At 38.4% G+C, this 13,123-nt stretch overlaps 1 protein-coding gene across 7 annotated transcripts in view; it reads left to right on the forward strand.

Moving 5' to 3' along the window:
- Nucleotides 1-13,123, forward strand: part of LOC124555569 (Bardet-Biedl syndrome 2 protein homolog) — a 180,522-nt gene that overhangs the window by 16,185 nt on the left and 151,214 nt on the right. For 5 of the 7 annotated variants that reach the window (XR_006968563.1, XR_006968564.1, XM_047129529.1 and 2 more), the window contains exon 2: nucleotides 5,441-5,549. The exons of 1 other annotated variant lie outside the window; for it this stretch is intronic. The gene's annotated coding sequence lies outside the window, so the exon portion shown is untranslated. Of the gene's footprint in view, nucleotides 1-5,440; nucleotides 5,550-10,443; nucleotides 10,460-13,123 lie in introns of those variants that run through there. One more of the 7 variants, XM_047129531.1, reaches the window with a different exon arrangement.

Below are 13,123 nucleotides of genomic sequence, written 5' to 3' on the forward strand. Positions count from 1 at the left end.
CATTTTTGTATTGACACAAGTTTTTAAAGTTTTTTGTGTATTTATATTGAGCAGCACATCAATCAGTGAAATAATGCAGTTTCTTGACTTGTGGGTAGTGTACAGCCAACCACTTAACCATTTCTTTTGGAACAGCATTTACATATACTACATCATGATCCATATCATCACTTACAAAGCAATGGTTTGGTATTATCAATTTATTTTCCTTATTTATCACATAAACACAAACAGGATGGATTGAACAGCTGCTTCTTGTCCAGTGCTAACTTATATTTTGTTCTGAATTGCAAAACTGTAGTTTTCAACAAAGACCATTAACAGAATTGCTTTTTCAGGGGTTAGATTTTCTTTCAAATTTTTCAGGGACTTGCCTGACAGTTACATATAAATGAGTGTGGTTTAAGTGCCTGTAATTTTGTTACCAACAAATCACAACAAATCAGTGTATTCCTCAACAGTTGCAGATTGCTTTACTAGTTCAGTCCAATGGTCTGTGTTAATCGACTGGCTGTACTCAATTTCATCATCAGCATCTTTGAAAGATAATATTTCTTTCAAAAATTCTAAATATTTGTCATCACTGGGACAACTATCGCAGTGATTAAGCTTGCAGTCGTAGTTTTCCGAGTCACATGCAAGAAATTGTAAAAATTGTTTATATCTTTATTGAATTTGTTCTGCATCCAAAAGCAGTTTTACACTTTGGTGGATATTGCAGACACATGCTGAATGAGTGCCTGCTAAAATACACCACTTTGTCTTTGTGAACAAAATTTAGAAAACCAGTGTTAATGTTTGGGTTTACCCATTTAAAACAATAATATCATTCCTTAAGGTTGCAATGGACCTTTTTTGCACAGGCAGATTCTCCTGAATGCTAACGTTGTCCTTTGTCCTTTGCTCCTGGTAACATTTATGTGTATTAATCATTTCGGTAATCAGTGAGAAACTTCACAGCTTTATCAATCATCATGTTACCTCATTTTGGCTTAGGAATTGATAAAATACCCATCTCTATTTTCAGTGTCCATGCCTGTCGAGCTGCATACACACTAACATTGAATTTTGATATTTTTTCTTTTGACCAAGAGGCAGGAGCTATAGTTAAAACTTGAATTATTTCAGATTTTCTTACACCAGCTACTTTTTCTTTCATTAACAATATCATGGCATCAAAATCTTTCTTAACAATTTCATCATCCATTTTATCCACCCTACAGTCAGAAATTTCAATGCTGCAATCCAGTGTCTGGTACAGATTTTCTTCCAAAGCACGCTTCCCTTTTTCTGGCATCTGTTTGCCATACGAGACATTGCTGTGATTTAGAGTTTTAAGGGAGAGCACCCCAAATCAACTTAATTTGTATATTTGTCCTTATTATTTTCACTTTTTAGCACTGACTCATGAACTGTCACCTCCAGGTCACTGGCAGCACTTTCATTTCCATCGCTGATTTCAGTTTTTTGTTCACAAATCTTACGACATGTTGTACAAAGCTTTTTCTTTGTTTGACATAAATTCTCCTCTCACTTAATGATTTAGACAAAGCCAAACTTACAGACCTCAAAGATGTTTTAACTTTCTGCCCATGTATTTTGAAAGAATCGCAACATGTTCTTTGATGGCTTTGGAAAACCATTTAAGTAATAATATCTGTGATGTCCACTTATAGTTCTTTCTTGGTCATCTGGGAAATTTGTATTGGACCATAACATGACCAAATCTTGTTCGTCTTCACTTAGTTCTAAAAATTTTTGAAGCATTTTTGCTGAGGTGTAGGTCATCAAATGACGTGGCATTGTAGGTAATTGTCTGACATTACATGAATTCATATTTTCCATTGTAAGTAAATGAACACTGTGTTCTTGTATCTTCAGTCCAGAGACTGGTTCTTTCCAACTCTCCATGCTGTTCTAACCTGTGCAAGCTTCTTCATCTCTGAGTAACTACTGCAACCCACATCCTTCTGAATCTGCTTACTGTTTTCATCTCTTGGTCTCCCTCTACGATTTTTACCCTGCATGCTTCCCTCCAGTACTAAATTGGTGATCGCGTGATGCCTCAGAACGTGTCCTACCTATCAATCCCTTCTTCTAGTCAAGCTGCACCATAAATTCCTCTTCTCCCCAATTTTGTTCAGTACCTCATCATTAGTCACATGACCTACCCATCTAGTCTTCAGCATTCTTCTGTAGCTCCACATTTCGAAACCTTCTATTATCTTCTTGTCTAAACTATTTATCATCCATGTTTCACTTCCATACATGGCTACACTCCATACAAATACTTTCAGAAATGACTTCCTGACACTTAAATCTACACTCAATGTTAGCAAATTTCTTTTCTTCAGAAACACTTTCCTTGCCATAGCCAGTCTACATTTTATATCCTCTCTACTTCAATCATCATCAGTTATTTATTTAGCTCCCCAAATAGCAAAACATGTCTACTATAAATGTCTCATTTCCTAATGTAATTCTCACAGCATCACCTGATTTAATTTGACTACATTCCATTACCCTCGTTTTACTCTGGTTGGTGTTCATCTTATATCTTCCTTTCAAGACACTGTCCATTCCGTTCAGCTGCTCTTTCAGGTCCTTTGCTGTCTCTGACAGAATTACAATGTCATTGGCAAACCTCAAAGTTTTTATTTCTTCTCCGTGGATTTTAATTCCTACTCCAAATTTTTCTTTTGTTTTCTTTACTGGTTGATCAAGATACAGATTGAATAACACCGGATCGGGGATAGGATACAACCCTGTCTCACACCCTTCTCAACCAAAGCTCCCCTTTGATGTCCCTCGACTCTTATAACTGCCATCTGGTTTCTGTACAAATTGTAAATAGCCTTTCACTCCCTGTATTTTACCCCTACCACCTTCAGAATTTGAAGGAGAGTATCCCAGTCAACATTGTCAAAAGCTTTCTCTAAGTCTACAAATGCTAGAAACGTAGGTTTGCCTTTCCTTAATCCATCTTCTGAGATAAGTCGTAGGGTCAGTATTGCCTCACGTGTTCCAACATTTCTACGGAATCCAAACTGATCTTCCCCGAGGTTGGCTCCTACCAGTTTTTCCATTTGTCGGTACTGAATTTGGGTTAGTATTTTTCAGCCGTGACATATTAAACTGATAGTTCAGTAACTTTCACACCTGTCAAAACCTGCTTTCTTTGGGATTGGAATTATTATATTCTTCTTGAAGTCTGAGGGTATTTCACCTGTCTCATACATCTTGCTCACCAGATGGTAGAGTTTTGTCACGGCTGGCTCTCCTGAGGCTGTGAGGAGTTCTGGTGTCTACTCCCGGCACCTTATTTTGACTTGCATCTTCATCTATGTCTTCTTCAGTTTCCATAATATTGCCATCAAGTACATCGCTTGTGCAGACCCTCTATATACTCCTTCCACTTTTCTGCTTTTCCTTCTTTGCATAGGACTGGTTTTCCATCTGAGCTCTTGATATTCATGCAAGTTGTTCTCTTTTCTCCAAGGATGTCTTTAATTTTCCTGGAGGCAGTATCTATCTTATCCCTAATGATATATGCCTCCACACCCTTGCATTTGTCCTCTAGCCATGCCTGCTTAGCCATTTTGCACTTCCTGTCGATCTCATTTTTGAGACGTTTGTATTCCTTTTCACCTGCTTCATTTACTGCATTTTTATATTTTCTCCATTCATCAATTAAATTCAATATCTCTTGTTAACTAAGGATTTCTACTAGCCCTCACCTTTTTACCTACTTGATCCTCTGCTGCCTTCACTATTTCATCTGTCAAAGCTACCCATTCTTCTCCTACTGCATTTCTTTTTCCTGTTCCTGTCAATCGCTCCCCAATGCTCTCTATGAAACTCTGTACAGCCTCTGGTTCTTTCAGTTTATCCAGGCCCCATCTCCATAAATTCCCACCTTTTTGCAGTTTCTTCAGTTTTAATCTGCAGTTCATTACCAGTAAATTGTGGTCAGAGTCCACATCTGCCCCTGGAAATGTTTTACAATTTAAAATCTGGTTCCTAAATCTCTGTCTTACCATTATATAATCTGTCTGAAACCTTCCAGTGTCTCCAGGCCTCTTCCACATATACAACCTTCTTTAATGATTCTTAAACCAAGTGTTAGCTGTGACTAGGTTATGCTTTGTGCAGAATTGTACCAGCCGGCTTCCTCTTTCATTCCTTACCCTCAGTCCATATTGACCTACTACTTTTCCTTGTCTTCCTTTTCCTACTGTTGAATTCCAGTTCCCCATGACTATTAAATTTTCACCTCCCTTAACTATCTGAATAATTTCTTTTATCACATCATACATTTCTTCAATCTCTTCATCATCTGCAGAGCTAGTTGGCATATAAACTTGTACTACTGTGGTAGGTGTGGGCTTTGTGTCTATCTTGGCTAAAATAATGCATTCACTATGCTGTTCATAGTAACTTATCCGTGTTCCTATTTTTTTATTCATATTGAACCAACTGCTGCGTTACTCCTATTTGATTTTGTATTTATAACCCTGTAGTCACCTGACCAGAAGTCTTGTTCATCCTACCACCGAACTTCACTAATTCCCACTATATCTAATTTTAACCTGTCCATTTCCCTTTTTAAATTTTCTAACCTAACTGCCCGATTAAGAGATCTGACATTCTACCCTCTGATGAGCACTACTTTGATTAAAAATGCACTATGTTATAAACGGAATGATAAATGGCTGCACCACAAACAAATATGACTTGTCTCACAGAAAGCCAAGGAGCAACTGAGGTCAAATGGACTGATTGTTGCTTGCCAGTTATGTTCATCAACTGATGACAGTGATGTTGCAATGTTTTCATTTATTTACAAGTTTCAATCATGCTACTGCAATCACACAGAATGCTTTATCGCTGTGAGCTGGTGGTTAGCTGCACGGATAAATGTGACACATTACATTCATTCAAAAATCAGTTAGTTAATAAAATGAAATAAATTTTTCACACTTAAGATTAATTTGTCTGTCTAGAATAATTGATATTTAAATATGCTAATTTGAGACCTCTGCATCTGAGGCAGTGGGTGTCAGATATGACTGAACTTACTTAGAATGACTTGTTTTTTCATCACAGTAAAAAGTTATTTGGTTTCTGATTTATTTGTGTATCCATTCACAGAAAACCCATTAATATTTTGATTTTATTAGAATGCTTATAACCCTAGGAATATTTTAAGACCAAAACTAGGTTCTCAGCAGATTGGAGAAATGTGATATAAGTGTTTTTCAGTTTGTGATTTGATATGGAATGGCCCTGTAGAGAGAGAGAGAGAGAGAGAGAGAGAGAGAGAGAGAGAGAGAGAGCATAAATATTTGGGTAATCGTAATTTGTAAATTTTTTATTGGAATTGTGGCAGTATTTCCCTCAGTGCAGAAGTGTTAAATTCCACACGTCTTTCACATTTCAGATTTAATTTGGTGGTCTTCATGATTATGGAGACCGTTTATACCACCACTGTGTTTCATTCCAGTTGTGAAGCATAAAGAGTGGTGATGGTCATCCGCTATCTTAATTATGTGAGTTTATATTTAAATGCTGTTAATACATTGTTGTTTCATTGATAGTTATAGATAAGTAAGTGTCCAGTTATACGCTTCAGAAAGTATTCTGATTGCTGCATGTTATCAATTTGGGATTTGCCAACATTTTGGTTGTATGTTTGATAAGCAGGTGCCAGATTATGTGTATCATAGTGAAAGTTCGCTTACATTCCATTTGTAAGTTTGTCTGAAAGTGTGTTTCTGATTTGTAACCTTATACTTTAGAAAGGTCATGCAGTAAACCATGTACAATGATTTTGTTACAATTCTCCACCTGTTATCAAGCCAGGTGTAGCTGTGGTTGAGGCCGTGGGCTCATATTCTGAATGAACATGGCTGAAATTTCCTTCCGTTCACAATGATTTTGAATTTTCACGATTTTTCTAAATCACTTCAGGTAAACACCATGATGGTCTCATTAAGATCGCATGGTCAGTTTGCACTACCATCCTTGTCTAGTTGGACCTGTGCTGAGTCTCTAATGAAGATAATACTTGCCATATCTGTAGCGTTCAGTAACCCACAAGTCATATTGCAAGTAGGCTTTTCTTGGCAGAGTGCTGTTTGATGGTCCTGTGGAGGTTTCTGATCTAGAGGCTGGAGAGCTCAGGCAGTAGTCCTATAACCATAAACTCCAGTGTGCTTCGGCGACCACCTTACAGATCATACAGTGTGATGATCAAACATTGTGCATTACAGAAAATGGTGATCTTGGCTTAGTTACCTAGACAGCATAGATGGTGGACCCCCTCCCCCCTTCAAGACATGCTGTGTGCCAATAGCATGGACAGCAAAACTCTTCTGTAGGTAACCTCTGGGACCTGTGTTACAAATCAGTTGTTAAGCTTGTCCAGGGAAGGTGAAACTAAGTGTCTCTCTCTCTACCAAAAATCCTGCAGTGTGTTGGATGGGCTGTTGAAACTATTCCCAGGCACCTAAGAGTTTGACATTCCTCCTTCCTGATGTTAAGGATCAATTGTAAAGGGGTGTATACATACTGTAATTAAAAGAGAAAAAGTGGCATTTGATGTGGTGTCACCCTTCTATTTAAAAAAGTTATAGCATGTGTAACTATAAGCCTAAAGTTTTTGACATGAATTTGGAATGTGGAGTTGCTTATGGAGAAGTCAGCAGTCACTCATATTGAAAAGATTATTTAGTGAAAAAAAGTTAGGGAAATACTCAATTATTGTTGAAAAGGACAATTCTCTTAAGTTGGCCTCAATATTTTGTGAACTGACATAAGAATTATCTGATGAAGAGATGACTGATGTAAGAAACATTATTATTATTATTATTATTATTATTATTACTATTATTCATGAATGGCCCAATAGGACCATGCGAGGCACAATCCATCAATGTCACTTTTGATGGTTGGCCTTCCTTTGTGTCCAAATTTCTTTCATCCTTACACAATGAAGTCTCCTTCTTTCATCATTTTCTAATTTCCCTCTGACCAACTTTTCAAGCGAATATCTTTTGCCTGAAAGTTTTTCTATCTGTAACATCTGCCCTAGTTATACTGGCTACTTTAAGATCCCCCTTAATCACACTGATCCATTTAATTGGCTCAGTTTTGGCCTTACTTCTGTTTTTGTAGAATTCTTCTATTTGTTTTATCAACCTAGTGGGGGCCATTCTTTTAATGTGCCCATAAAATTTAAGTCTTCATTTTCTCATGTCACCATGTATGTCTGTGTATTATTCTATTTCCTTACTACTTCTCAACCTATATGTTTCTCCATCAGTAATTTTTGGGCATAATATTTTCCTAATAATCTTTCTGCTTTTCTTTTGAATTTCTTCAATATCCCTCTTTCTGTTTGAAATTAAACTCTCTGCTCCATAAAGACATTAATGTTTGAAACCTAATAGTTTCTGATAAACTATACCACCTGTCCTATCTCTGTACTCCTCCTATCTTATCCTCTTAAAGCATGTTATGTATGCTGTGTGTTATATTTTGGCCCATTGATTGGTTAAATAAATAAAATACCATCTCATATAACAGAGAGCAGCAAAATATCCAAAAAGCAGTGTACTGAAATGTCTTACTGCCAGCACTGACATAGGAAGAAAAACACCAAACAGATAAACTGTGAATCAAAAGCCATCAGACTATCCTATGTTAAAGTTCTCTGTCTAGTCTGATGAGGGCCTGTTCACAAAAGTAATGAAATGTGAAGTCCACTGAAGCAAATCAACCAGCCCCCTCTGCTGCCACATTGTTACAATCTTGGCTAGAAAAAAAAAGGGGGGGGGGAGCAGACAAAGGCAAAACTCATCAGTCAGGTGGCTGTGCCACAACAGTGGAACCAAGATTGATTCAGGACCCATATGTGTCTATTGTTATAGGGAAGGTTGCTTTCAAAGGCATGTTTTAAAGTAATTTGATGTGTTTCACACCACCTCCCCACCATATCAATGACTTATTGCAAAGCCAACTGCATTTATTTTTATTTTTAATATGTCTGTCTGTTCTTGAATATATCAAAACAGGGTTTGTTTATTTAAGAGTCTGGCCATACATATCAAAGCCAGTAAGGTGCTTAAAATGTCAGCATTTCTGATGCACTATGCTGGTCAGACAACTTGTTGAAATTGTGAAAAAGCTGTGCATGAGCTTGCTGCTGCATGTTCAGCTCCCCCCTCAAGTGTTATGGGAACTGTGCTATCTGAAACTGGGATTTTCTTGTTTCCTTGTAGGAGAAAAAGATTCAGGAAATGACCAAGTGAGTTCAGTACATTGTGTCCAATATTACGTGCAAACAAAGTGAAAAAGTTGCCACAAAAAGTTACTTTGCTGACACAGACTATACAAATATTGAAAAAAGGAAAAGTGTACCTGCAAGTGCGCTTTTAGAAGTGCAGTATGTATGAAACAAATTACCTGCTCCAAGAAGCTAATGAAGCCACTACTTACGAATAGTGAACATCAAACCGCACTTATGTGAACAACAGACAAAGACAAGTCCTCTAGGATTTGTTCAACAGTTACACCCCCACCTTTATCCCCAAAAATTAAGCACAGAATAAAAAGCAGAAAACATGAAAGCTGTCAGACCACTCAACACTAGTTTTATCTGACGGATATAATGACACTTCTGTGGGCACTACAAACTAAGAAGTGTGTGTGATGGAACCATTGAGTGCCTCATCCACCTTCTGGGTGTATTTTTTGACATCAAGAAGGCCCGTGGTACTACTTGGCAGCCTATTATTTGTGGGCTGCTTCATGAATGTGGTTTCTGAGGATGTCTCCTTATATTTATGTGGTCCTTCCTCTCATCACACTATTTGAGACATGAGCTAGTGTCATCCTCTGTGACCGCTTTGAGCAGGAGAACAGTGTCCCTCAAGGTAATGTTTGAGGGGTGACTGTCTTAGCAGTAACTATTGATAGTATCACATCTGTTTTTAAATATCCTTTGCAGTGTTCTGTTTTTTGTTCTCGACTTCTCTTGTCTTTTGTTCCTTTTCAAGCCTTGCAACAATAGCTTGTCAGTTGCAACTGACTCTTCGACGGCTGGATGAATGGGCCGAGAAGAAAGGTGTTAAATTCTCAACTGAAAAGTTTGTGTGCATCCTTTTTAACTGTTCTAGTTTGGTTTTACGCTTTCTTCAGTTGTTGATGAGGGACACTGTCCTTAATTTTAAAGACACGGTGAGGTTTCTGGGCGTCAAATTTGGCTTGAAACTTACGTGGTTGCCACACCTTAGGGACCTGAAAAGACACCCCCTGAATGCACTAAGCATTTTAAAATGTCTTAGCCACAATTCATGGGAATCAGCCAGAATTTGCCTCCTCCAGTTGTACAGAGCCCTTGATTATGGGTGCATGGTGTATGGGTCTGCAGGACCATCTTGTTTAAAGATGTTGGTCATGGTGAATCATGAAGGATTTAGGCTGGCTACTGAGGCCTTTCAGACCAGCTCCATGCTGAGCCTCTGTGTTGACTGGTGAGCCATCTCTTCACATCTGGCGATGACTCCTCATGGTGCCAGAAGCCTGTAAAATGCTGTCTACTACATACACACCTGCATACCATACTACTGCTTGGCCACCAAGAAATGCTGTTCCCTACTTGACACTTAGCAGCTAGGTGCTATGGGATTCACATGAAAGATTGCCCTTCAGTGACGGGTGTGGCTGGTTTTAATGTTTTACACCAAGGTTGGAGCAGATTTCCGCCTTGGCCTGGAATTATTGTAGACTTAATGAATTTTCAGAAAGAGTGCACTCCCACTTTTACATTTTAATCTCTGTTTATAATTTTAGATAGGCGTCATGGTTGTACAGTAAGGTACACAGAGGACTTACAATGAGGGGACTCCCTTGGTTATTCAGTTGTATTCCCTGAACATGTATTCGGGATTCACCTTCCCCACACCTACACTGTCTTTTCTACAGAGCTTCATTTGATCCTGATGGCATTGGAACAGTTGAAATGTCTTCAGGGAAAACAGTTTCTCATCTACTCTGATTCATTTAGTGCTCTAAAATCATTGCAGCACATGTACCCAGCAGAGAAATTGGCCCAGCTCATACAGCAGTGGGGGAAGAAGGTGTCATTCTGCTGTGTACCAGGGCATGTGGGAATTCGGGGAAATGAACAGGCTCACAAAGATGCCAAGGAGGTCTGCAGGGAACATAATGTATCAGAATTCACCATTCTGCCACCGGCTGTCATTTCACTGGTGGGTTGCAGCTCCATATTGTTCTGAGGAGGAGTGGCACGCAGTGACAGACAATAAGCTGTGGCGATCTCATGCCGGCTGCTCCGGCAAGTTGTGCTCATCGTTGAGCACTATCCCCTAACATGTGGCTTTTTACTCCGGCACAAGGACCTGGGGATCTGTCTTCTATTTTATCTAATGACGAGGTGAGTGTGCTTTTAAAATTTTTTGATATGTCTGGACACTGGCCTAAGCTTTTACGCTGGAGATTTTAGTGTGTTACAGATTTGCTGGCTTGGCCTCTTTTATTCTGGCAATCAGCCAGCCACAAGTATCTGCTGTCTTCTTTTATTTTTTTCTTAGCTTTTTCCATTTTTACCAAGCGTTAGATCAGACAGCCTGATTTTGTGTGTGTGTGTGTGTGTGTGTGTGTGTGTGTGTGTGTGTGTGTGTGTGTGTGTGTGTTTTTGTTTTTGTTTTTGTGTTGTGTGTAAGTGGTTAGGACTTTCTTTACGTTTTTATTCACAGTTCTCATTTTAGTAATTTTACAGTCTTCCTCCCCACCTGTCTCATTACATTTTTGTGTGGGTACTAAAGACCTTGCTGTTGTGTATCCACAACCTTATCACCATCATCACCACCACCACCACCACCACCACCACCACCACATATCACTATGAATCCAGTTACCACATGGAGCAATCATAGAAAGGAAGCCACCAATATGAAATACCAGCAGAACCAGTCAGATTAATGGTGTGTTTCCAGGAGTTCAACCAAGTTGTTCCCATTTTATGCACAATATTTCAACAACCAATCCAGTCAGCTTATTCAGGTGCTACATGTTGTGCTTTTATGTGTACTTGTTGCCTGGACTCCGACTAGACTGAAAACCATTCATGGTCTCGTGCTATTTACAGTAGAGTTTGACTCATATTGGCCACTGTGCCCTTTGATACTCTTTTGTTTATCAGAGCCTGCACTGATATTTCTCAAAACACATGCTCTGTCAGTGTTTCCCTGCTCTGGTGGGTGGTACTGCTGGTGAGATCTTAATAAATTGAGTGCCAGACCCTAAGCCTTGTTTAAAATGAAACCTGAGTCCTGATTTATTAGGTTTTTCATACATCTTTATTTCGATAGATTCCTTAATTACACTGTCCCAGAAATGTGGCAGTTGCACCACAATAGAGTCTCCACATATTTCTATTAGAGCAGTCAAGGAGAGATGCGAGGAATATCAGTGACACACACGACTAAACAACAAAGTAAAGCAGATGTTGCCGAGCAGTACATTGAATATAATCATGAAATTAAATAAGAAGAGACTATTACTGTGGTGGAAATGCCGAATTTCCTGGATGACATAATTAAGGATTCTTTCAAAGTGATGATGTGTGAAAACCTCACAAATCAGAACAGAGGGTCAACTCAAATAAGGCTTGGGATGCAGCACTCAATTCATTAAGATCTCGCCAGCCATCACGTCCACCCGAGCTGGCGAAAGATGTGATGATTTAAGTTTCATCGAATTTCAGTGTGGACTCTGAAAAACAAAAGACCAGCAAGTCAAACTCTGCTGTAACTAGTGGCATGAAAGTAACAATAGTTCAGTCTAGTTGGAATCTAGGCAGCAAGTACAGACAACAGCACAACTCGCAGCACCTGAAAGGAGTGTGTCGTTTATATTGTCGGGTAAATATTGTAGTAGTAAAAATGACAAATCATTAAATATTTTATTTTGTTTTAAATTTCTGGCTGTTGCATTTAGCATGTCAGCACACTTTCAAAGCTATTGGTTGATTGACAGGTTTGAAGTTTTGGAAGTAACACACACTTTCTTAAAAAGATGTTCAACAATAGCGAACCAGCCAGAAGAATTGTACTGCAGCAAAGTAAAATTGCATACTCAATTCTTTATGAGATTACGCTTTATAATAAAGGTAGACTAAGGGATTCTATAACTTCTTGTAATCATTTTGTTATAGGATTTGATAAGTCACTCAGTAAAGTTTGTCAATAAACTCAAATGGATATAAATGTCAGATTGTGGAGCCATGAAAAAAAATGAAGTTTGTACACAATACGTAACATTTACTTTTCTGTGTCATACAAGAGTTTTTGACCTCCCTCCGTCATTCACGAAAATGCTTCTACTTCTTATATACCTTCATGAAATTTTACAAATCACAGTTGATGGACCAAATGTAATCATAAATTTTTCAGAGATGTATTGCCAAAAGATTTGGGATATCCCATAAGTTTTTGGTAAGTGTGCTTCCCAAGGACCACAAATGACAGATTAATTTTGTTGTAAATGTACTTCCCAAGCCACTTCCAGAAACTACTTTGGCGGTGACCATACATCCGTATAATCATTAAAACACCGCTGTTTGGTGGGATAGATACTTCCCACAGTTCTGAAGGCTAAATTTCACAACAAAGAGAAACTACAGCTGGTGCAGCAGACTGCCACTAGATTCCAGGAGTGTACAGTGGTGGTAAAACATAATCCCTCAACTGCTGTAAAGAAATACATTTAGTTGGAAGTATATCCCCCCCGGCCCGTGAAAGGGTTAAACAAATGTAGTGGAACATGTCTTCTTAATTTTTGTGAGTTTTATATCAGATTTTATTATTGACAGTTACAAAACAATTGAAACTTTGTCTTCATAATACAAATAAAATTTCAGAATCAGGGGAAGTATTACAAACTTTAATGGAAAACCTGGGAATATCAGAAAATTTTTGAATCATTTCTTTGTGGTCACCTTGCAGGAAGAGTTGGTACACTTCGAAGAGATACTCAGTAAAAGTGTATTTACAAAACGTCAGATTAAGAGAGCTGTGCTGATGAAAACACCATGCCA

Source organism: Schistocerca americana, chromosome X (assembly GCF_021461395.2).
Source record: "Schistocerca americana isolate TAMUIC-IGC-003095 chromosome X, iqSchAmer2.1, whole genome shotgun sequence".
Taxonomy (NCBI): domain Eukaryota; kingdom Metazoa; phylum Arthropoda; class Insecta; order Orthoptera; family Acrididae; genus Schistocerca; species Schistocerca americana.